Below are 27,051 nucleotides of genomic sequence, written 5' to 3'. Positions count from 1 at the left end.
AAAAAATCATACCTACCCCAAAGTGATATCAATAAAGACGACTAAAGGCATAAAAACAAGCCCTCAAACAGGTACAAATTTAAAACATTACAGATGTCAGAAAATAGTGGCACAAGCAAATTTTTATTTTTTTTTTACAAATTTCAGATTTTTTTTTCATTATTTAAATAAAACAAAAACGATGCGTTTTTGGTATTGCCACAATCTTACTGACCTGGGAAATCATATTATCAGGTCATTTTTACTGTAAATTGAACTCTGTAAATAAAAAAAAATAAAAAAATATTGCAGAATTGCACTTTTTGGCTATTTCGCCACAGTTAGAATTTTTTCCCACTTTCGGTTACATCATATGATACAATGGATGGTGTCATTCAAAAGTACAAGTCGTCCGTCAAAAAACAAGCCCTCAAACCGCTATATTCACGGAAAAATAAGTTATGGCTCTTGGAATAAGAGGAGGGAAAAACGAAAAGCACAAAAGTGAAAAAAATCAACCGGTCGTTATGGGATTAAACTGAATACCTCCTCCAATTTCTTTTGTTTTATTGATACTGAAACAGGATTTTTCCTTTGCCCCTATATTCCAAAGATGCAAGTTTTTTCTTCAACCAACTGGGCATGTACGAGTTGCAGATTGACTCTGTATGCTCTCCTGAGATTATATTTGTCTCACGTGCATATGCTGAAAACTCCTGAGTCGTCACGTCCCTTCCTGCAATTGTGGGTAGGAGCACAGGAGAGCATCAGTGTATTGCCTGTAACACAATCACAGTCGGATCCGACGCTCTGGGTGTACAGTGCTGCTGCTCTCCAGTGCTCCAGTAGCAGGAAAGGAAAGCGATGACTGTTTAGTTCTCAGCCTAGTAACATGGGAAAAATCTCAGGTGAACACACTGAGCCAGGTTGCAGCTGTTAACTTCTCTATTGCTTTTTGCTCTCTATGATATGGTTGTGTTTTGATTGGCCGGCATCATAGAGAAGACAAGCAAATTCCCATGGAGAAGTTCTGTGGGGTGCGCCCAGTTGGCCGAAGAGAAAATTTATATCTTTAATACCGGGGTACATGACTTTGGAAAAGAGGGTTGGAGACAAAAAAAGAAAAACTGTTCCAGAATCAGTGGAACATCAGCAATTGGAGGAGGTACTAAGATGAAATTAAAAAAAAAAAAAGAAAGAAAGGGCCTCTTTTACAAATTCTGACTTAGAGGTAATCTGTCAGTATGATCAATCCTCCTAATCCATCTATATGGGCATGCAGGTCATAGAAAGTTTAATAAAATGATACCTTGATATCTGCAATTCGATGATTTATTGCAAAGAAATCTACGTTTTTCTAATATGCAAATTAGCTGTTAAGATTTATGGGCTGGACACTGATTTGCATGAGCTTCTACCTCCAGAGATTATTTTAAATGAAAGAGGGAAATACCAGTGTGCGACATGTAGATCAGGAGAGCAGACTGTCAGTCATTACATGTCTCACACTGGTAACGCTCCCCCGTTTGTTAAAGCTCTGGAGGCAGATTTTCATGCAGATCAGTGTCCAGCCCATAGATCTTAGCAGCTAATATATATATTAAGATAAATGTGGATTTCTCTGCAATAAGGCATCAGATTACAGATATCAAGGTATCATTTTATTCAACTTTCTATGTCCACAGTAAACTGTCACAGTTATATAAATTTGGATATAAGCTTTTTTACAGGAGTTAATTATGTTAAGAGGAATGACAAGCATCTTGTGTCATGTATTCTCTAGCAATGTGATTCCTGCTACTCACCAGGACTCTGGCTACAGGTGAAGTACTGATTGTTTACATCCACATGGAGGACCAGCTGAGAATGGAGTCTTACTGACAATGATTCATAGGAATGAGTGAATATTCATCTAGAGATATAGTCTGTACTTGTCTCTCTCATCATATGCATGCTGTACAGAAAAACACAAGGTGTTGTGTAGGCTTCATTCCTTGGACCAAATTTGTAACAAATAAACATAAAAAGTGCAATAGTGAAATATAATGAACTTCATAATGTCCTGGAGACAAGTGAAAATCATAACATATGCTGTTGAAACTCAAGGTAGGATTATCGATTACATAAGTAACTTAATGTAAGCCATTCTAAAGCCATACTTTGCATCTTTAAATATTGTTCTAGATTTAGCTCTAAATTAAATAACATATGTACTCAGATAACAGTAATAACAATTATAATGCTTATTATTGTTATTTCAATACTTATGATTTTTATTTTTCCATTTTTAAAACCTAGCTGAATAAGAACGGAAATATTTAAAGATAGAAAACATGAGGGCTGTTTTCAGGAAACATTTTTTTTTTGCTTACATCCTAGTCTATTAGCCTACATTTACTTTACTTTGAAAGCAATCCCCTAATAGACAAGCGAGAGAATGATCTGTCATTTACCTTTAAACTATATCAGACCGTCTGTGAAGGGACAGCTTCAAAGTGACTACGTCTCAGGCACACATCTGTAGTCCATAATTACACAGGGTAGCAATGGTAACATGAAAAACTCTTATTCTTTGATGCTGTTTGACAACTTTTTTATTACTTGTTGTCAGAAGTAAACAGGGCGGGCTGAGCCCGGAGGTTCATGAAAATAATTTACTCATTCTTTAATGTCAACTGATGGGGCTCACAATGTAGATTCCCTATTAGTATGTCTTTGGAGTGTGGGAGAAAACTGGAAAACCCGCAGGAAACCCATGCAAACACGGGGAGAACATACTAGCAGATGTTGGTCTTGGTGGGACTTGAACCCAGGACCCCAATGTTGCAAATCAACAGTGCTAACCACTGAGTCACCGTGGTGCCCACAAATAGTAGAGTTCAGAAGTGACTACAGAGAGCTTCAAAATCTGACTACAGTATGTCACACTTTTTAGGGTCCCATGAAGTTGAGATAAGTTGCGTTGTTTGGTGGGATCCTCAGAGTTGCTTTAGATTTCCTTGTGCCTGTCCTCAGACACCAGAAATTATCTTTTCCTAACCAACTTGACCCTACAAAGATAAGACAACTAAAAATGCATAACGTTCCCACCAAGTCAGGGCCAGGAACAGGAACAAGGGAAGGGACCACCAAATATTTCTTTACATCTCTACTTCTTAGTTCTCTCTATGTCTAACTTGGAGGGAGGGGGATTTGGGAGATAACTGGATTCACACCTAAACATATATATATTTTATAGTCTTTACTGTACATTATGCCTTTTAAATATCCAACTACACAACAGAGATAATCAGCAGCCTAAAAATCATTACATTCTCCTGACTCACTAATATCCCCAGACAAAAAGCTGTTGACAGTGAAAATGCCTTTCCATTAAAGGAAAACTATAAGAAAATATAATTTCTTTTCTCTGGTGGGACCAGCTGTTAAGAAGTCATCACATATGTTATAAACTAATCACTATGCCATAAGGGCTCACCATCCTCACATTTTTATTTGTTGTCATTGCCACACTTTATACAACATGAAAACCATCACATGGGGGCGTTTCTACCTTTAAAACTTGGCAAGAAGCACACTGTACTGAAATATATTGCGAGCCATATAAGGAAACCCAGTTAAACATGTCATGTATAATTTATATGCAGTAGAAGTCCATTTACTCTCACACAGGATTGGAGCCTTAGATAGAAGAAACACATTGTGAAACATAACAGGGTGGATTTAAATGACTTTCCCCTTTAAAAAAAACAAGCAGATTGATATAATCTATTTAACCCTTTATCTTACATGCACCTGTCCATTTCAAATTTTTTTCTCACCCTACAGAGAAAGTGTAGAAGGTTCTTTAAGATTTACTAGTATAATACAGTGGCCTGCAGCCCCAGGCAGCTACTTATATCGGCAGTGTCCTCTCCCCCTCTGTACCGCTCTGTCACTGGTGTTTTTTTTTTTTTACTTTGCTTTATATGTGTATCATATGCATGTAAACCATCTTCACAAGCTCAGCACCATGAAATTAATAGTGCTTTAAAAATAAATAATAATAATAATAATACAGCGGCAGGAAAGATTGTACTTTTTCAGTAGCAGATGTATAGAGTGTGAATCTGCACCCGGATCTGTGCCCTCTCTGACAGTACAATATCACCATAGTGGGCACGCTACAAAGTGTTAATTTGCACCCAGATCTGTGCCCTCTGTCACTGCACTATATCACTATAGGTGACACTGCCCAGGCTATTAGCTGCCCCCAGATCTGTGCCCTTTGTCACTGCACTATATCACTATTGGTGGCACTGGCACTGTACAGACTGTTAGCTGCCCCCAGATATGTGCCCTCTGTGACTGCACAATATCACCATAGTTAACACTGTATGAATATTAGCTGCCCCTAGATCTGTGCCCTTTGTCACTGCACAATATCACTATAGGTGGCACTGTACAGACTGTAAGCTGCCCCCAGATCTGTGCCCTCTGTGACTGCACAATATCACCATAGTGGGCACTGTATGAATATTAGCTGCCCCCAGATCTGTGCCTTCTGTCACTGCACAATGTCACTATAGGTGGCACTGTACGAATATTAGCTGCCCCTAGTTCTGTGCCCTCTGTGACTGCACACTATCACCATAGTGGGCACTATACAAGCTGGTAATGTGCCCTCAGATCTGTGCCCTCTGTTACTGCACAATATCACTATAGTGGGCACTGTACAGACTGTTAGCTGCCCCCAGATCTGTGCCCTCTGTCACTGCACAATATCCCCATAGTGGGCACTGTACAGACTGTAATCTGCCCCCAGATCTGTGCCCTCTGTTACTGCACAATATCCCCATAGTGGGCACTGTACAGACTGTAATCTGCCCCCAGATCTGTGCCCTCTGTTACTGCACAATATCCCCATAGTGGGCACTGTACAGACTGTTAGCTGCCCCCAGATCTGTGCCCTTTGTCACTGCACAATATCCCCATAGCGGGCACTGTACAGACTGTAATCTGCCCCCAGATCTGTGCCCTCTGTTACTGCACAATATCCCCATAGTGGGCACTGTACAGACTGTAAGCTGCCCCCAGATCTGTGCCCTCTGTGACTGCACAATATCACTATAGTGGGCACTGTACAGACTGTTAGCTGCCCCCAGATCTGTGCCCTTTGTCACTGCACAATATCCCCATAGCGGGCACTGTACAGACTGTAATCTGCCCCCAGATCTGTGCCCTCTGTTACTGCACAATATCCCCATAGTGGGCACTGTACAGACTGTTAGCTGCCCCCAGATCTGTGCCCTCTGTTACTGCACAATATCACTATAGTGGGCACTGTACAGACTGTTAGCTGCCCCCAGATCTGTGCCCTTTGTCACTGCACAATATCCCCATAGCGGGCACTGTACAGACTGTAATCTGCCCCCAGATCTGTGCCCTCTGTTACTGCACAATATCCCCATAGTGGGCACTGTACAGACTGTAAGCTGCCCCCAGATCTGTGCCCTCTGTGACTGCACAATACCACTATAGGTGGCACACTGCTCAGCACACATTCTGCTTAATGCTCTAATCTATCATACAGTTCTGTAAATGCAAAAAGAAACTTACCTGTCACATTTTTCAGACTTGCAGACTGTGCACAGACCACCCAAGGCATTGTGTCAATTATTTATTAGATGCAAAATAAAAGGATTTCTAGCTCCGTATGTTACTGCAGCATTATAATGGACACTGATCACTGAGCTACAGAGAAAAACAGTCTGTTGAACATACTGTAGCTGTACAGCCCCTTATCTGTAATGTCTAGCTTGCCTTGCTTAATGCACTGCCCCTCCCCCATCAGTCAGAAAACCCTACCAGGAAGCATTGGGCGTTCATGTCTGGGGCCTGAGGAATGCGAGAGAAGAAAAAATATCTTTCTCTCCTCTTACAATGTATGTTGCCTTCCAAGTAGCTACTTGACAGATGCATTTCACAGCCCGAGTAACATTATGCTGCAGTGTTATCCGGCAGCCGCAGACGTACAGTAAGAAAAGGTCATTTTGGAGCAAACCCCCTGCCACGTCTGCTAATGGTATGCTCCGTTTTATATGCATAACATCATAACCTCAGAGCAGTATTACATTGCAAATGTCGTACAAAGTCACAAGCACTCGATTACGGATTCAGATGAAAATGCACGCAGCGAGTTTATTCTGCAAGGAATGAGGTCACAGAGAAAGTCTGTGCATGAAAGCGCCAATGTTAATAAATACGTTTTAATTGGATTAGTCAAAAGTGGATCAAAAAGTCCGATATTATTCAGAGTTCATCATCGTTACATATAATATATGTTTGTGCCTGATATAATAAAGATATAACATTCTGCAGGGGCAGGCGGACGGACAGACGACGGCCATTCTAAGGCCACGTTCACACGTTCAGTATTTGGTCAGTATTTTACATCAGTATTTGTAAGCCAAAACCAGGAACTGATGATAAATACAGAAGTGGTGCCGTGTTTCTATTATACTTTTGATTGTCCCACTCCTGGTTTTGGCTTATAAATACTAAGGTAAAAAACTCACCAAATACTGACGGCATGAACATGGTCTGAGAGAAAACTATATGGCCCTTTGCCCGGTCTTAGGCTATGTGCACACGATCAGGATTTACTTGCAGAAATTTCTGCAGCATTTCTGCAAGGTTCTGCACTTCTTGACAGCAAATACGCTGCGGAAAATCCTCAGCGTTTTTTATTCGTTTTTGCCTGCGTATTTGCCATGTGTTTTTTCCAATGTATTGTATAGGAAAAACGCACAAAGAATGGACATGCTGCTTCTTTTAACGCACATGAAATTCTGTAAGGAAAAATCCTGATCATGTGCAAAATCTCATAGAAAATGCTGGGATAAGGTGTGTAATGTGTTCTTGGGGCCCATTCTGCACGGATTTACCGCATCAAAAACACATAAAAAGTGCAGCGTGTGCATATACCCTTATGATTTGTGCACACGTTCAGTATTTGGTCAGTATTTTACCTCAGTATTTGTAAGCCAAAATCAGGAGTGGAACAATCAGAGGAGAAGTATAAATCTATGTGCACACGATCAGGAGCCGCTGCGGGTTTGGAGCTGTGTGTTATGCAGCGTCGATCCCACAGCATCCAGATACTACAACATAGTGAATGAGATTTCTAGAAATCCCATGTCCACTCTGCGTCTCTGTGCACCCGCGGATCACCCGCGAGAACTGACATGCGGCGCGTCTTTCATACCTTTGTAGAAGGCCTGCCATGTTCCCCAATGATAATCCGCATGTGCTGTGCACATGCTGCGGAAATTTCCGCTGCGGATTATCATTGCGGAAAAAAACGTAGCACTACCAATTATTTTGCGGAAGCGCTGCGTTTTCGCCGCCATTGACTTTCATTGGAACGCATGGAATCCGCATCACTGGATCTGTACATGCGGAATCCATGCGTTTCAATGTGGGGATGGTACCCAGGTTTGGAGAAGAGGAGACTCTCCTCCACACCCGGGTACCATAGAACCTGTAAAAATAAGAATAAAATAAAAAATAAATATTATATTTACCTTCTGATGGCCCCCGGTGTGCTTGTCTTCGCTTGCCGGCAGATCGCGGTGGACTGAAGGACCTGCGCTGACGTCATTTAGTCATGTGACGGCAGGTCCTTCAGTGTAGTGCACCGCGAGCTGCTGGCAAGCCGAGACGCATCGAATCAAGACTCTGGGGGCCATCGGAAGGTAAGTATAGATTTATTTTTTACCATTCTTTACGGTCACACTATATAAATCCATGCCGGTTGCATGGATTTATATAGTGTGACCAAGTTGTCAAGCACTTTCCAAGTGATGCTGAAATCGTTTAGAAATCGCTTGTCAACCCGCATGCGGAAATGCATGTGAAGAACGCTTCACATCCGCTTGTCCCTGGCAGGAAAAACACATTTACAATCCGCATGTACAATCCGCATGCGTTTTTTCTGCCAGGGAGATGCAGAAACGCTCAGCAAAATATCTGGAGCATTTCTGCATCGTGGGCACATAGCCTTAAGCTGCATTTTTTTGGTGCGTGTTTTTTTCTTATAAGCTTCTATGATGAGCTTGAAAACATGCAGATATTTGCATTTGTAAATGAAGTGTTTTTGCACTTTAAAAAAAAATGAATTAAAAAACTAATGTTTCAAATCTGTTCTGGAGGCACACCAAAAAAGTGGAAAACATATAAAATTGCAACAAAAATTCATCAGACCAGAATGTTCTTGCGTATTTTGGTGCAGCTACCTGAAAAAAAAATGCAGAGGGAAAAAAAAGCATTGTTTTTGCAAGTGGGAAAATGGGGATAACACCATATACTAACTTAGAATTTCCTTATAGGGTATTTGAAAGTGTATTTTCTAAACCAGACAACCATAGAGATATGTTGTGTTCACATGAAGTGCAATTTCCCCCTTTCCGCAGGCAATAATTCTAACACTATTCTCTCAATACACTATACACTATTTCACTTTTATCATCAGTCAATGGGCTGAAAAAAATGCACTCCGTTATTCATGATGAAAATTGTTCACCTCTGCAATTATAGTTTATGACATCTGTAATTTGACTTAAGTACTAACATAGATACTTTATAAGAATGAATCTTATATCTGTGCTGTACCTACCTTACATTCTGCACTGATTAACATCTCACTATAACATCCAGACTCCAAATACTTGTCATTAAAGGTCACTGGCAATTCAGTGTCAGCGGCATATGCCTGGAGAACAGAGAGGAGTAATTTGTCATCTGTGGATCCCAGTGGCAAGAGAAATGACTGCTGTTTCACTAATCTTATTATCAGAGCAACTTGTCACCATTACTTCACTTTGCAACCCTGGCTTTTTAGATAGCGATTGGTTAATTGTTATCAGTCCTGACAAAGAACTTCCTTACCTGAAGGCTTGGAAAGGTAGCTTTCCATAATTGTTTCTGCTTTCACTTCCCCTTTACAACAAGTGGAGTTTGCTGTTTATTTGGTGCCAGATCAGGGAATAGCATATGCAACTTTGTAGTAAATGTGTTTTCTATACTCATCAGGTTGCCATAGGCTATGTTTAGGGATGAGCGGACCTGTGGAAGTTCGGGTTCTGGTACCTGACCCGAACTTTATTCCAAAGTTCAGCTCGGGCACCAGAACTGTACCTGAACTTGAACCACAGCTCGAAACCCATGGAAAACAATGGAGACCCGAAATTTTGAGCTCTCTTTCTCCTCCCGGACTCCCCCCTGAACTCCAAACTTTGCAACTGACTTCCGGGAAAAGTTTGTGTTCAGCGTTTAGCACCGGACACTAATTGTCCGGTACGAACCCCGAATGTTTAAGTGTAGGTTAGCTCATCTTTAGCTATGCTCACACAGAGATTTTTGAGGAGTTTGTTTTGGATCAGATGTGCTCTAAAATCTCCTTCATAAGTCGCTTCAAAAATGCTTGGAAAATAGTTCCTATCCATTTTTATGGGGAAATCTTGGATGTTCATGTGAGGAGTTTTTTAAGCATATTTTGGACTGAAATTTTTCGTGAAATTTTGAAGCTGCGTATTCTCAAAGAGTCAAAAATGCAGCATCATATGGTTACAACAAAGTGGATGGGATTTGTAGAAATCTCATACCGACTGTGCTTTGTATTATTTAGTGAAAACTGACCTCCAGTGTGTGATTCAAATAACCAACATGTCAATTTCTCTTGCGGGTACGCGGAGTTTTATGTATATATTTTTCCCATAGACTTGCACTAGATGTGAAAAATCCGCAGGTGAAGAGCGCACATGCTTTTTTAGTGCGTTTCCCCAGTGGAAACACGTAAAAAATGCATGTAATCCACATATGACGAAATCAATAAAGGTTTGTCAGAGACAAATACCAGGAAGTATCAATAACAAAGTAGACTTATTTAAAACATGACACCAACAAGAGACAAAAACTGCAGTGTCAAAAACGTGAAAAAAAATGTATGTAAAAAACGCACTCAAAAACATAATGGAAAAAACGCAACTGACCTAATTTACTTAATAGGCGCAAAAGTGGTGCAGAAAATCTGCAACCTCAAAAACTAACCAAAAGCTCATCGTGGGAACATAGCATAAGGGCTTGTGCAGACGACTGTATTTTCAGTCCAATGTCCCTCTATGGGGCCATGTACATGTCTGAGGAAAAAATCACTGCATGCTCGAGTGTGATTAGAATAATCGGTCCGATTCTCTAGGATCAGAGAAAATACTGACCTGTGACCCGTGCCTAACTCAGAAGAATTTGTCAAGGACTGAGAATTCACTTGTGAGGTACAGGACACAACAATTAGAAATAACTGAAGGAGAGAAATCAACGGAGATAACATGGAGGCTCAGCAGAGAGATGAGCTGCAAGGGACAAAGCCTGCCAAGATAAAACCAAAAAATGATCACTTGAAGGAATATGAATAAGGAGAAAATCCTATGTTTGTACAGCATGGCGGCCGACCAGTATAAATGGCTTATTCATAGTAAAAAAAAAATGACTCCAGTCAGGAAACGTCATGCAATACTGGGCCCCTGTGTCTGAGCATCTGGGTGCTGCTGTAAAGTGCAGCCTCAGTGACACCATAATGGCCCGTAGAAAGAATTATTCTTGCAGGGAATACATGTGAAGTACAGCATTTAATATCACAAGATACAGTGTGGGGCTCTTATATTTTGTGGGATGCTTATTACAGATTATTGTCACACAGATTCATAACATAGCTATGAGGTGTATGTATGGCTGTACTTTACTGAATTTCACTTCACCCCCCGTTACAAAGTGTGTGTAAACAGTAGTAATATGGGTATAGAGATGCAGTGCTCAATTTAAAGGGAATCTGTCAGGTCATTTTTACTTACCCTACTAATAGTGTCCTGAAATAGGGATTGAGCAGCTCTTTCAGGACATCTAACTTTTTCTGATGTACGTTACCCAGTTGTGTTGCCCTGAAAATTTATAGTCGCGCTCAGGCTAGTCAAACCTATGTTAATGCCAAATGAATATTAACCCCTTCCCCTGCCCATAATTTCGCCTACCCCATCAGATTCAGTCAGACTGCCGTATGCCTGAGGATCACATCGCAATTCTCGGACTGGCCGTCTGCTCTCCTGACCTGAAAGTGACAGCTGCATAAAAATACATTCTGTCCTGCTCAGGCCAGGAGAGCAGACAACCAGTCCAAGGATTGCGATGCGATCCTCGGGCATATGGCAGTCTGACTAAATCACTGACACCAGTGCAGAGTGGTAGACAGGATTATGGGCCGGTGAAGGGATGAATATTCATTTGGCAATAACATATGTTTGACTAGCCAGCGCGCATCTATAAATTTTCAGGGGCTTACATCAACACAACGTGGCAGCGTACATCAATAAAAGTTACATATCCTGAAAGGTTGGCCGAATCCCTATTTCAGGATACTATTAGGCTATGTGCACACGGTGTGTTTTTGGTGCGTTTTTTGTGTGTTTTTTCCACCCAGAAATGGACCAAAAACAAATTGTAATCCTTATCGCAACATTTCCTATGAGAATTTGGAAGATTTGTGCACATGATCAAGAATTTTCCTGACCGGATTTCATGTGCGTTTAAATAAGCAGGATATCAATTCTTTGTGCGGATTTGCCAGTGTGTTTCCTATGCAAAGCATTTGAAAAAACGCATGCCAAATATGCAGGCAACAACGCAAAAAAAGCGCAAAAAAAGCATCAAAAACACGTGTAATTTCCACAGCGTTTTTGCTACCAAGAGGTCCAGAACATTGCAGAAACGCTGCAGAAATTCTGCAAGCAAATACTGATCGTGCACACATACCCTTAGTAGACCTGACAGATTCACTTTAATCAAGCTAGAGCTGGAAACATATCTAAGCTCTAGATATCTTGTCTGAATAGTGTCTGTCAGGCACTGAGGAGCCTAATAATGTCTATAGCCGCAGGATACTTCCTTGTAGGATATATTTCTGGTAAACACAGTCCTCCCCTATATAATGTGGAAATGAAACTCTGAGCTCTCCATTACTAGTGGTTCCACTTTTTACTGTTAGTAGATATAAATATATTATGCAAACATCTGGCCGTTTTCTGCAATGACTTCAGTTACAAGTGTTTACATAACAGGAAATTATATCTGATTATATCTGAGAAAACCCTATGGTATCTGCACATCTTATGAAAAGGATATATACGATCCTGTGCATAAATATCAGAGTCTGAATACTGTTAACAAGAAGGGGAGTGATCATAAAATTTACAAAAATGTTAAAGCTACTGACAAGTTCACAAAAATCATAATGTGCTCGGATATAAAGAGAGAGAGATTAATAATGTACAGTCACAGTCCTGTTAAGATAATGACTTTTAATATACACATAAGGCCTCCTCCACACGTCCGTTTTTTCTGTCCTTGTGGTACTTGTTTTTTTCACGCATACCACACAAACCCATTATAAGCTATGCTGCTATGTACATGTCCATGTTTCTGAATGGAATGTGTGTCTGTGCAAAATGCATGGAGACGTGTCCTTTTTTTTCAGCAGCACAGATAACAAGGTCCAATACAAGTCTACGGGTCTATGAAAATACGTACTGCACATGGATACCATAAATTTAACATCTGTGTGCTGTCCGTGTTTAACATTGCAAAGTATAGGAGATGCTTTGTCATTTATTCTTTCTTTATCCATACCGGAAAAACACTGATGACCACACTGATGGTAAAAATGGACATACTGTTGGAAAACACTAACTACACGGGTACTGTTTTTTCACGTACATATTCTACACTGATGTGTGAAGGAGGACTAAATCAGTAGTTTACTCAATATTGGAAAGATTGTAACTATCAGACATACAGATGTGTTCACCTCTACCTTTAATTTTGTTTTGGTAAGTACTGAACTCATGCTGATTCAATAGATTTTGATGCAGACACATATATCATAAATAACACTCAACAGACTAACCCATTATTTTTAAAGCTGTTCAATACAAGCCAGTCATCAGGGCATATATGAAGCCTAGAAGAAAGGTTAAAGTAGGACACATCTGTAAATGTAATGCATGCTTGATCAAAATTTTAAAAAGCTGTTTAAATAAAATAAATATTAAGTAGCTAAAGAAAAACTGTTGTTTATGGGCAGTGATATATACACTGTGACATGTAAAAGTTTGGGCACCTCTGGTTAAAATTACTGTTATTGTGAACAGTTAAGCAAGATGAAGATGGAATGATCTCTAAAAGGCCTCAAGTTAAAGAGGATATATTTCTTTTGTATTTTAGTAAAAAAAATATATATTTTCATCTTTTACATTTTAAAAATTACAAAAAGGAAAATGGGCCGATGCATAAAATTTTGGGCACCCGGCATGGTTTGCACCTAGTAGCACCCCCTTTTGAAAGTATCACACCTTGTAAACAGTTTTTGTAGCCAGATAAGAGTCTTTCAATTCTTGTTTGAGGGATTTTACATCCATTCTTCCTAGGAAAATTATTCCAGTTCTGTGAGATTCCTAGGTCGTCTTGCATGCACTGCTATTTTGAGGTCTGGCCACAGATTTTCAATGATGTTCAGATCAGGGGACTGTGAGGGCCATTATAAAACCTTCAGCTTGCACCTTTTGAGTTAGTCTATTGTGGATTTTGACTTGTGTTTAGGATCATTATCCATTTGTAGAAGCCATCCTCTTTTCAACTCCAGCATTTTTACAGATGGCGTTATGTTTGCATCAAGAATTTGTTGAAATTTCATTGAATCCATTCTTCCTTCTACCCGTTAAATGTTCACCGTGCCATTGGCTGCAACACAATTAGTGTTGAGCGAATTTGTTCGGCATGTCAAATGTGGGTTTGTGTTCGGGGTTGCGGCTTGTTCGTGCCAAAGAATTGGCTCCGCCCATGAACATCCCTGATTTGCCATGCTGTCACGCAGATGTTATCTGCGTGACAGCATGGCAAATCAGGGATGTTCATGGGCGGAGTCGATTTCTTGGCGTGAACAAGCCGGAACTTGCCACGCTTTCACGCAGATGTTATCTGCGTGACAGCATGGCAAATCAGGGATGTTCATGGGCGGAGCTGATTTTTTGGCGCAAACAAGCCGGAACTTGCCACGCTGTCACGCAGATGTTATCTGCGTGACAGCATGGCAAATCAGGGATGTTCATGGGCAGAGTTGATTTTTTGGCGTGAACAAGCTGGAACCCCGAACATGAACCCGAATTTGAAATGCCGAACAAATTCGGTCAACACTAAATACAACCCCAAAGCATGATTGATCCACCCCATGCTTAATGGTTGACAAGATGTTCTTTTCCTGAAATTTTGTGCCCTTTTTCTCTAAACATACCTTTGATCATTGTGGCCAAAGAATTCTATATTTAACCTCATTGGTCCACAGGACTTGTTTCCAAAATTCATCAGGTTTGTTTAGATGTTATTTTGCATACTCCTGATGCTGAATTTCAAGGTGAGGACGCAGGAGAGGTTTCCTTCTGTTGACTCTTCCATGAAGGCCATATTTGTGCAGGTGTCTCTGAAAAGTAGAACAATGCATCACAACTCCAGAGTCTGCTAAATCTTTCTGAAAGTGTTTTGCAGTGGGGATCTAATTTTCCTCTCTAGCAATCCTATGAGCAGCTCTCACTGAAATTTTGCTTGCTCTTCCAGACCTTATCTTGGCCTCCACTGTTCCTGTTAGCTGTTATTTCCTATTTATATTTTGAACTGAGGAAAGGACAACATGAAATCGCTTTGCTATGTTCTTATAGCCTATTCCTGATTTCTGGGCCTCCACCAATTGCATTTTCAGAGTGCTAGGCAGCTGCTTAGAAGAATCCATGCCTGCTGTTTTTGGCCACAAGATTAGAGGAGGGTTGGTTTTTATAAAGCTTGGAAATTTGCATCACCTGGCCTTTCCTAACGATGATAGTGAACAAGTCAAAATCATAACAGGCTAATTAAGATCTGAAACCTTGGAGAAAGTTATTTGAGCACACAAATCTCCAAAGGTGCCCAAACTTTTGCATCAGCCCATTTTCCTTTTTGTAATTTTTAAAATGTAAAAAATGACAAATATATATATATATATATATATATATATATATATATATATACAGTACAGACCAAAAGTTTGAACACACCTTCTCATTTAAAGATTTTTCTGTATTTTCATAACTATGAAAATTGTACATTCACACTGAAGGCATCAAAGCTATGAATTAACACATGTGGAATTATATACGTAACAAAAAAATGTGAAACAACTGAAAATATGTCTTATATTCTAGGTTCTTCAAAGTAGCCACCTTTTGCTTTGATGACTGCTTTGCACACTCTTGGCATTCTCTTGATTAGCTTCAAGAGATGTTTTCCTGCTACTATCCCAGTTCTATGACTCCCGTTAAAACAAAGCTTCAGATGATGAATGATGGATGAGGTGGTGGCAACCACACATGTCTTGTAGGATATGTTTCTGTAGAAAAAGGAGCGGCTCGGCTGCACAGTTATAGGGCAAGCAGTGAGTGCAATGCCTAGCAAAAATTTCGAGGCACTCCAATGCCCCTTGGAAGTGACATTGAGGTCAGGGGGCCTTAACTAAATCTTTTTTTCCATTTATAGCAACCGGGTCTCCTGTGCACTGTTGGCCTAAGCAGTTAATGGAAGGCTTTCCAAAAATTATGAGGCACTGCAATGCCCCTTGAAACAGACGTGGATTACAGCATACTAAAAACCTTCTACCCATTATTGGGGAGTGGGTCTCCCTTAGTGTTCGCCTATGCATTGAAAAGCAAAAGCTGACTAAAATTAGGAGGAAATGCAATGGAAGAATGGTGGAGGTCGCAGTGGAATAACAAGACAATATCAATGCCCATTGGAAAAGTGGTGGAGGTCGCAGTAGCTTAACAAGACGGTTTTAATGCCCCTTGGAAGAGACGTGGAGGTCGCAGTAGCTTAACAAGACGGTTTTCATGCCCCTTGGGAGAATGGTGGAGGTCGCAGTGGAATAAAAAGACAATATCAATGCCCCTGGGAAAAGTGGTGGAGGTCGCAGTAGCTTAACAAGACGGTTTTAATGCCCCGTGGAAGAGACGTGGAGGTTGCAGTAGCTTAACAAGATGGTTTAAATGCCCCTTGGAAGAGCCATGCAGTACAGCATCTTAAAAACATTATTCCCATTATTGGGGAGTGGGTCTCCCATAGTCTTTGCCTATGCCTTCCAAGCAAAAGCTGCCAAAAATTAAGACGGAGGAACTTGCAATGCTGGCAACACGGACCACGGTCACCCTGGTGGTATAGTGGTGGTGGAGGCTGAGGATAAGAAGAAGAGCAAAATACAGCCGAAATGAGGAAGGGTATACCCATGTGTAGGTGTGAAGCTGTGCATGGGAATACACCACCCGAAATAACACAGTGGATTTGACTTTATGTTACTCTGCTGTCATTTCGTGGTGATGAGAAGTCTGGCCCAATCCAGCCCTTGTTCATTTTGATAAGGGTCAGCTTGTCAGCATTGTCAGTTGACAGGGGAGTGCGCTTATCTGTTATAATTCCCCCAGCGGCACTCCGATAACATGCTAGCGGCAGGGCAGGCCAGGACCTCCAAGGCATACAGAGCGAGTTCATTCCTAGTGTCTAGCTTGGAAACCCAAAAATTAAAAGGCACAGAGGAATCACAGAGGATGCTGGTACTGTCGGCAAGGTACTCCCTCACCATCTTTTGAAACTTTCCACTCCTTGTGAGAGTACCCCGCGCCTCAGGGTCTGTAAGCTGGGTGGGTCTCAGAAAACTGTCCCCGAACGTTGACAGTGTTCCCCTGCCTCTGCTGGATTGGAGTTGCGTCTCTGTCGCCTGTACACGTTGGTTAGGCAATGAACTGTGACCTCTGCCGCTAGTGTGTTCAGATGGGAATTTTTTTAACAGTTCTGCAGCAAGGGCCTTCTGGTACTGCCCCATTTTTGTACACCTCTCCACCTCAGGAATAAGAGAGTGAAAGTTCCCCTTGTAGCGGGGGTCTTAAAGTGTCACCAACCAGTAATGACTGTCACCCAACATTTTGACAACGCGAGGGTCACGGTTAAAGCAGCGTAACATAAAGTCAGCCATGCGTGCCAGACTGGTAACGGGCAATACTTCCGTGTCCTCACCAAGATGACGACTGACCAAGCTCTCCTCCTCCTCCTCCCCCCTGTCCACAGGCCACCCACGCTGAACCGACGGTATGACAGTTGTACAGGTACTACCGTCTACAGCGCATGATACCAGCTCCTGTTCTTCCTCCTCCTCTCCCTCATTGTCCCCCAATGCACGTTGGGATGAGATGAGGCTGGGGTGTGTGTAATCGCCCGCTACGGCTTCTTGATCCATCTCATCATACTCTGGCTGAAATGCCTCCTCTTTAATTCTCTGCAGAGAGCGTTGCAAAAGACAGACAAGTGGGATGCTGACGCTAATGATGGCATCATCCTGTTCTTCCTCCTCCTCCTCCTCTCCCTCATTGTCCCCCAATGCACGTTGGGATGAGATGAGGCTGGGCTGTGTGTAATCACCCGCTACGGCTTCTTGATATATCTCATCATACTCTGGCTGCAATGCCTCCTCTTTAATTCTCTGCAGAGAGTGTTGCGAAAGACAGACAAATGGGATGCTGACGCTGGATGCTCATGGCCACTCACCATCTTGGTGGACTCCTCAAAGTTTGTCAGGATGGTACATATGTCAGACATCCAGGTCCACTCCTGAGGTCTTATGTGTGGAGTCTGACCTGAATATCGACGGCCTTGTTGCAGCTGGTACTCCACAACTGCTCTTTTCTACTTACAAATCCTTTGCAACATGTGGAGGGTAGAGTTCCAATGTGTGGGGACATCACACACCAGTCGGAGTGATGGAAGCTGCAAACGCTGCTGCAACACAGCAAGGGCGGTGAAAGCTGTAGCCGACTTGCGAAAATGAGCTGACAGGCGGCGTACTTTGACGAGCAGATCTGGCAACTCGGGGTACGATTTAAGAAACCGCTGAACCATGAGATTAAGCACATAAGCCAGGCATGGTACGTGTGTGATCTCGCCTCGCCTCAGTGCCGCCACCAGGTTACGGCCATTGTCACACACGACCATGCCTGGATGTAGGTTCCGCGGTCTCAGCCACAGATCTGTCTGCTCTTTCACAGCTGTCCACAACTCACAAGCAGTGTGACGTTTATCACCTAAGCTTATGAGTTTCAGCACAGCCTGTTGCCGCTTGGCTGAGGCAGTACTGCAGTGCTTCCAGCTTGTAACTGATGTGATATCTGAGATGGAGGCTGAACATGAGGAGGAGAAGGAGGAGGATGCGCAGGAGCTGTACACTGTGGGGGCAACTATGACTGACATAGGGCCCGCAATCCTCGGTGTGGGGAGGATGTGTTCCGTCCCAAGGTCCGACTGGGTCTTGGCTTCCACTATGTTTACCCAGTGTGCCGTCAGGGAGATGTACCGTCCCTGGCCACAAGCACTTGTCCACGTGTCCGTTGTCAGGTGGACTCTCCCAGTAACTGCGTTGTTGAGGGCACGGCGGATGTTTCGGGACACGTGCTTGTGTAGGGCGGGGATGGCACACCGGGCAAAATAGTGTCGGCTGGGGACCGAGTACCGAGGGACGGCCACCACCATAAGGTTGCGGAAGGATTCCGTCTCCACCAGCATAAAAAGGCAGCATTTCCAACGCAAGAAGTCGTGAAATGTGTGAATTTAGGACTGTGGCCTGTGGGGTGCTGGCTGCGAATTTGCGCTTTCATTCAAAGCTCTGAGATATGGACAACTGAACGCTGCGGTGGGACGTGGACGTGGACGTTGATGCTGTTTCTTGAGACACTGCCATAACAAGTGAAGGCTGAGAGGAGGGGGCATCATTGCATGCAGTATGGACAGGGGATTGCCTTGCACGCACAAAAGGGGGTTCTATCACATGCACAACAGCGGAAGAAGCAGTGGTGACACCCGCTGACACTGGTCGTGGACCCTGGGGTTCGCCCCACAAAGTCGGGTGCTTTGCTGCCATGTGCCTGATCATGCTGGTGGTGGTCAGGCTTTTAGTTTTGTCACCCCTGCTGATGCTGGCATGGCAGGTGGTACAAATGGCCTTTTTTGGGTTATCAGCAGTCTCTTAAAAAAAATTCCAGACTCTGGAAGACCTACCGGTTGTACTGGCAACATCCCTCATGTTGGTGTTACGGGGAACTGTTGCCCGCCTTCTGTGTGCGGCCACCACACTGCTTCTTCCTGCCTGTTGGGGTACTCTGCCTCCCTCCCCCTGTGTGCTGCTGGCCTCGCTCTGCGTTTCCTCCTGCCACGTTGGGTCAGTTACTAGATCATCCACCAACTCCTCCTCTTCCACTTGTGCACCACGATCCTCCTCACTTCCTGGCAATTGTGTCTCGTCATCGTCCACCTCTTGTGACAAATTGCCAGCGTCGACTTCCTGTGGCCGTGGCTGTTCAAATATTTGGGCATCGCTACATGGGATCTCCTCTTCCACCACTTCAAGCGGAGCAGGCGAGGGGCACAAATATGGAAATGGACCAGTGAACAGCTCTTCAGAGTGTCCAAGTGTGGGATCAGTTGCTGTCTGACGACACTCGGCATGGTGGGAGGAAGGAGCATCAGGGTGAAGAGGAGTATGCGGTTGAGACTCACGGCTACTAAAACTTGATCGTGTGGAAGACAGACCGGAGGTGGTGGTGCCCAGGTAACTGGAAGTATTATCTGCTATCCAATTAATAACCTGTTCACACTGATCAGTTCGCAATACTCGTGTTGTAGTGTGCTTCCCTAGTAATTCGGTCAAGAAGTGGGAGCAAGAAGATGTGGCTGTTGGTTGGGGCACATTTTCACCTTGGCCACGGCCCCGTCCTCTACATGCACCATCACCAGAACGTCCAGTTCCACGTCCCTTGCCACGCGCCTTGCCCATTGCAAATGAAGTAAAATAGATTACACTAGCGCTATCAATGGAAAAAGGGTAATAAAAAGGAGATTAGAACCATGGAAGAAGAAAACCACAGTTCTATTTGTCTGGCCTACACCAGAATCTTTTAAACAGATATATTTGTGACTGAACAGACAGGGAGACACTATTACTGTTTTTTTTTACGTAGAACGGGCAAAAAGCTGGATAATACAGAGATTTGAACCGTGGAACTGCAAAACCACAGTTCTAATTTACTGGCGTATACCAGACTTTTTTAAACAGATATATTTGGGGCTGAACAGTCAGCTACACACTCAAACAGTTTTTTTTATGTAAATATGACCCAAAAGTGGATAATACGGAGATTTGACCCATGGAACTGCAAAACCACAGCTCATGCTATGTGGCGTACACCAGAATCTTTCAAACAGATATATCTGTGTCTGAACAATCAGGGAGACACTATTACAGTTTTTTTTTATGGCAAAAAATGCCAAACACAGGATAATACAGAGATTTGACCTGTGGAACTGCAAAACCACAGTTCTATTTTTCTGGCCTTCACCAGACTCTTTTAAACAGATATATTGGTGTCTGAACAGTCAGGGAGACACTATTACTGTTTTTTTTTTACGGCAAAAAATGCCAAAAGCAGGATAATACAGAGGTTTGACCCGTGGAACTGCAAAACCACAGTTATAGTTATGTGGCGTACACCAGACTCTTTTAAACAGATATATTGGTGTCTGACCAGTCAGGGAGACACTATTACAGTTTTTTTTTATGGCAAAAATGACAAAAGCAGGATAATACAGAGATTTGACCCGTGGAACTGCAAAACCACAGTTATAGTTATGTGGCGTACACCAGAATCTTTTAAACAGATATATTGGTGTCTGACCAGTCAGGGAGACACTATTACAGTTTTTTTTACGGCAAAAAATGCCAAAAGCAGGATAATACAGAGATTTGACCCGTGGAACTGCAAAACCACAGTTCTATTTTTCTGGCCTACACCAGACTCTTTTAAACAGATATATTGGTGTCTGACCAGTCAGGGAGATACTATTACAGGTTTTTTTTACGGCAAAAAGTGCCAAAAACAGGATAATACAGAGATTTGACCCGTGGAACTGCAAAACCACAGTTCTCTTTTTCTGGCCTACACCAGACTCTTTTAAACAGATATATTGGTGTCTGAACAGTCACAGACACTCAATTTTTTTTTTGGGGGGGGGGGGAATACCAAAAGGTTAATAAGATGCATATTTGGACAGTCTGACAGAGGAAAAAAAAAATACAGGATTTAGATGAAAAAAAAAAATTTTTTCCTGGCCACTGAGACCGGGGTGATAAGTCTAGCAATTTGACCAACAGGAAAACACAGGGCTGAAATGCAGCATTTGCTGGTTTAACCACTGCGTCTCCTATACAGCCTGCCTACCTGCCTGATATCTGGGATGGATATTAGTACTGAGAATGACTGTTTGTTTGATTTGGCAGGCTTTAGAGACCCTACACTACCTATTTTGCACTATATATCTCTCCCTAACTCAGCAGCACTGACCCTACACTGGCTGATCCGGAGCGACTGTGTCCAAGATGGCGGCGCCCGGTTTTAAATACTCGAGGTGACGCTGTGCTTCCAGCCAATCACTGTAATGCCCACAAACAACATGGGGCATTACAGTGACTTGCTGGCAATCCCTGCATGTTCATTGGCTCTGTAAAGAGCGCCAAACGTGCAGGGCGGAGACCCAAGCTCCCGCCCGAGTAACCAGGAAATGCTCTGTGCTCGCCGAACATCCCGAGTAGCTTGATGCTCGGGCGAGTAACGAGCAGTGTCGAGCATGCTCGCTCAACACTAATCATTTAATTTTCAACTTGCTTAACTGTTCACAATAACAGTAATTTTGACCAGGGGTGCCCAAACTTTTAGAAACCACTATATATTGTGATAAAGTCACTGGCAAAGTACTGAAGGAGAGATATGTAGCACTGAGAATGTTAGCTCCAGTAATTAAACATAGGAAAAAGGTTCCAGCACACAAATGAATGAGGGGTTAATCAGCCATTTTTAGTGCTAGGATGATTGAACACCTATAGAGAGAGAGGAGGTCAGAAGATAAAATACACAGCCTTTACAACATTTGGAGATGGGTGGGCCTTGAAGTGAAAGCTCTGAGTTGTTTGTTTCACACATGCTAGATGTATAGAGATTGCAGGTCTCCTGGATTGAAAGCCTTTGTTAAAGGACATGCAAGCTGGACTCTAAGCCAGGTGGGCTAACTAGCACTATTGTATGGACTTGTTATTTTATGTTTTACCTTCTGCAGGACAAAGGCTGCATTTATGTTTTCTTGTGACGTGGTTTATGAGGATTGCAATAAACCAGCCTCGCTTTAAATAGAAACGGTTAATGTGTCTGCCTCTTTAAAAAGCCGAGTGAGTCGATCTACCACAGTATGCCTTGAATAAAATATGGGCCTCGTTGTGGTGCCAGGTTTTGCCATACAGGATGGAATGGTAAGATATATTTTTACTTTTCCTTGACCTTTCTAAGACTCCTTCATCAATTTCTACCTTTTGTTGGCCAAAAATGTAGTTCTATTTGATAAATTAGTATTAAGGCTGATGATCGTAAAAATCGGACGAATGCTATCCATTGTTTTGACAGATTGGACTCCTCCCCATGTTATTCTACGGGGCTATGAACATGTCTGATTTTTTCCTTGGACCAACTCGTTCCGAGGAAAAAAAAAATCGCAGCATTCTCGATTTGCCTACAAGAATTTGATAGCACTTGTCCATTCTTGTCTATGGAAAACAATGGACTGCACTTACACACGTGTTCAAAATTGTTGGTACCCCTCGTGTAATGAAATAAAATCCCACAATGGTCACAGAAATAACTTTAATCTGGCAAAACTAATAATAAATTAAAAGTCTATGAAAATTAACAAATGAAAGTCAGACATTGCTTTTCAACCCTGCTTCCACAGAATTTAAAAAAAAATTAAACTCATGAAATAGGCCTGGACAGAAATGATGGTACCCTTGAAAATAATATGACAAAAGGGACATGTTAAATCAAGTTGTGTCCACTAATTAGCATCACAGGTGTTTACAATCTTGTAATCAGTTAGTGGGCCTGTATATAGGGCTACAGATACTCACTGTACTTTTTGGTGACATGGTGTGTACCCCACTCAACATGGACCAGAGGAGGCAAAGAAAGAGTTGTTTCAGTAGATTAGAAAGAAAATTATAGACAAGCATGTTAAAGGTAAAGGTTAAAATACCATCTCCAAGCAACTTGATGTTCCTGTGACTACAGCTGCACATATTATTCAGAAATTTAAGATCCATGGGACTGTAGCCAACCTCCCTGGATGTGGCCACAGGAGGAAAATTGATGACAAATCAAAGAGACGGATAACACGAATGGTAACAAAAGAGCCCAGGAAAACTTCTAAAGAGATTAAAGGTGAACTTCAAGCTCAAGGAACATCAGTGTCAGATTGCACCATCCGTCGTTGTTTGATCCAAAGTGGACTTCATGGGAGACGACCAAGTAGAACACCATTGTTGAAAAAAAATCATAAAAAAGCCAGACTGGAATTTGCCAAACTAAATGTTGACAAGCCACAAAGCTTCTGGGAGAATGTCCTATGGACAGATGAGACAAAATGGAAGTTTTTTGGCAAGGCACATCAGCTCTATGTTCACAGATAGAAAAATGGAGCATATCAAGAAAAGAACACTGTCCCTACTGTGAAACATGGAGGAGGCTCTGTTCTGTTCTGGGGCTGCTTTGCTGCATCTGTCACAGGGTGTCTTGAATCTGTGCAGGGTACAATGAAATCTCAAGACTATCAAGGGATTTTATAGAGAAATGTGCTGCCCAGTGTCAGAAAGCTTGGTCTCTGTCACAGGTCATGGGTCTTGCAACAGGATAATGACCCAAAACACAGCTAAAAACACCCAAGAATGGCTAAGAGGAAAACATTGGACTATTCTGAAGTGGCCTTCTATGAGCTCTGACCTAAATCCTATGGAGCATCTTTGGAAAGAGTTGAAACATGCTGTCTGGAAAAGGCAACCTTCAAACATGAGACAACTGGAGCAGTTTGCCCATGAGGAGTGGGTCAAAATACCTGTCGAGAGGTGCAGAAGTCTCATTGACAGTTACTGGAATCGTTTGATTGCAGTGATTGCCTCAGAAGGTTGTTCAACAAAATATTAAGTTAAGAGTACCATCATTTCTGTCCAGGTCTATTTCATGAGTTTAACTTTTTTTTAAATTCTGTGGAAGCAGGGTTGAAAAGCAATGTCTGACTTTCATTTGTTCATTTTTAAAGATTTTTAATTAATTATTACTTTTGTTAGATTCAAGTTATTTCTGTGGCCATTGTGGATTTTTCTTTCATTAAACGAGGGGTACCAACAATTTTGACCACATGTTGTAGATGACATCTGAGTATGCTCGAATTTTCACAAACACACTGTTGGAGAAAATTTAGTTTTTTTTTCTTTTAAATTCTCCACGTCCAAAAAAATCAGATCACACTTTGATCAAAATGTGATCCGAGTGTGATCAGAGTGTGTTTAGCAAATTTGGACCAATTTTGAGAGAAAATAGGTCTTGTGACCCTAGCATTAGGACTCATTCAGACATCAGTATTTTTCACATATGCAAAAAAAAATGGTACCCGTGCCATAAGTGTTCTTCATCAGTGTGTCATGAGTGTATGGTCCGTGTGTCTGTCTTTACCATCAGTGTGGTCATCAGTGTTTTTCAGGTATGGATAAATAAATAGATAAATTTATTGTATCCTTTACAATGTCGAACATGGACAGTATGCAGATGGCACACAGATACCATCCGTGTGCTGTACATGTTTTTCACAGATCTATAGACTTGTACTGATACTTTTCATCCGTGCTGCCAGAACAAAAATGGACATGTCTCCATTAGTTATGAGTGAGCACTAAAATGCTTGGGTAGTCGTTGTTCGAATCAAGCAAATTGGAATGCTCGAGTGTTCGGACCGAGTAACGACCCCAATGTAAGTGTATGGGAATCTCAAGCATTTTTCCAGCGGCTCCACCCGGCGGTCTGCAGAGGGCCTAAAACTTGCCCAAATCGATGGGATCAGTGCTCAAATGACATGTGAACAGCATGGCGAAAACCCCTGGATGCATTACTGACTCCCAGGTCACTGCTGTCAACAACGTTGTCAGAGGTATTACGTCACCTTTACGGACTCAGAATAAAACATACAAAAACAAATCCAAAATGGATTTTCCTGGGAAATTTGTTAAGGAACATCCTTTCCAGGGTAATGACTTGTATATAAGGCAAAATAAATATGCAAAAACAAAAATGCTCCTCCACACCTTGGGCTATGTTCACATGTAGCATTTTTGATGCGTTTTTGCACTTTTGCATTGCTTTCAACTAAGACAAATGCATTCACCAGGAAAGGTAATTTTAACATTTTACAACCTTATCTGACCATGTGGTGTGTGACACATCATCAGACACATCCTGTTTCATTTGTGATGGAGGGACTCTGATAGTAACAAAGCCTATTTTTAAAGGGCCATCAGGCGGCCCTTACTATTATTAAAGAGCCAGCAGTTGGCCCTCGTTATTGTTAGAGAGTCATCAGCCAGCTATGCTTTGTTGTTCCCATGATTAACAAGTGGGTCTCCTATACTGTTATTGCGTATGCAGTGACTGCAACAGCTGACAAAAATTTGGAGGAGCTCCAATGCCCCTTGAAAGAGACTTAAATGTTGGAGGGTCTCCTGCAAAAAATGCTCCTATTATTAGGAAATGTGTCTCCCATACTGTTTGCCTATGCAGTGAAGCAACGGCTGCCAAAAATTTGGAGGAACTCCATGCCCCTTGCAAGAGATGTAGTGGTCGGAGGGCCTCCTGAAAACAATGCTCCCTTTAATAGGAAATGTGTCTCCCATACTGTTTGCCTATGCAGTGAAGCAAAGGCTGCCAAAAGTTTGGAGGAACTCCAATACCCCTTGCAAGAGACGTGGTGGTCGGAGGGCCTCCTGAAAACAATGTTCCCATTATTAGGAAGTGTGTCTCTAATACTGTTTGCCTATGCAGTGAAGCAACGGCTGCCAAAAATGTGGAGGAACTCCAATGCCCCTTGCAAGAGACGTAGAGGTCAGAGGGCCTCCTACAAAAAATGCTCCCGTTATTAGGAAGTGTGTCTCCCATACTTTTTGTATATTCAATGAAATAATGGCTGCCAAAAATTTGGAGGAACTTCAATGCCCCTTGCAAGAGACGTAGAAGTCGGAGGGCCTCCTGAAAATAATGTTCCCATTATTAGGAAGTGGGTCTCCCATACTGTTTGCCTATGCAGTGAAGCAATGGCTGCCAAAAATTTGGAGGAACTCCAATGTCCCTTGCAAGAGACGTAGATATGTTGATATTGTATATATGGTGGTGATATGGTGGTGGAGGATGACGATGCAGAGAAGGAGGAGGACAAGAGCAAATAGATAAAATCAGGAAGCATATACCCATGTCTGGGTGTGAAGACAGAGGTGCATGTGAATAGAGTTAGACCTCCCAAAAAAAAGACACTGTATTTGAGTTTATGCTACGCTGCTATCATTCGATGGTGTTGAAAAGTCTGGCCCAATCCAGCCCTTGTTCATTTTTCTAAGAGTCAGCCTGTCAGCATTTTCAGTTGAGAGGCGGATGTGCCTATCGGTTATAATTCCACTGGTGGCACTAAAAACCCGCTCTAATAAAATGCTGGCGGCAGGGCTGGCCAGGACCTCCAAGGCTAGAGAGACAGTTCATGCCACGTGTCCAGCTTGGATACCAAATAATTATAAGGCACAGAGGAATCACGGAAGACGTTGGTACATTCGGCAAGGTACTCCTTCAGCATCTTCAGACAACTTTTTCCTCCTTGAGAGAGTACCCTGCGCATCAGGGCTTGTGCGATGGGAGGGTATGAGAAAACTGTCCCAGAACTTTGACAGTGTCCTCTGCCTCTGCTCAAATGCATTTCTGTCTATCTCACCTGTACTCCTTGGTTGTCAAACGAACT

At 42.4% G+C, this 27,051-nt stretch overlaps 1 protein-coding gene across 4 annotated transcripts in view; it reads right to left on the bottom strand.

Annotated features, from left to right (window-relative positions):
* The window catches only part of MBNL1 (muscleblind like splicing regulator 1), a 219,333-nt gene extending 213,496 nt beyond the window's left edge, over nucleotides 1–5,837 (bottom strand). Inside the window, exons 1-2 of one of the 4 annotated variants that reach the window (XM_073674745.1) lie at nucleotides 5,578–5,837; nucleotides 1,785–1,933 (exon numbers count right to left, since the gene is read on the bottom strand). The gene's annotated coding sequence lies outside the window, so the exon portion shown is untranslated. The remainder of the gene's footprint in view (nucleotides 1–1,784; nucleotides 1,934–5,577) is intronic. The other 3 variants (XM_073674738.1, XM_073674746.1, XM_073674737.1) reach the window with 3 other exon arrangements.
* Between the last annotated feature and the right edge of the window lie 21,214 nt (nucleotides 5,838–27,051).

Source organism: Phyllobates terribilis, unplaced genomic scaffold (genome assembly GCF_046119375.1).
Source record: "Phyllobates terribilis strain yellow unplaced genomic scaffold, ASM4611937v1 Scaffold_3__8_contigs__length_932513732, whole genome shotgun sequence".
Classification (NCBI taxonomy): domain Eukaryota; kingdom Metazoa; phylum Chordata; class Amphibia; order Anura; family Dendrobatidae; genus Phyllobates; species Phyllobates terribilis.
Note: the sequence above shows the minus strand (reverse complement) of the source record. Positions and strands in the feature narration are given on the sequence as shown.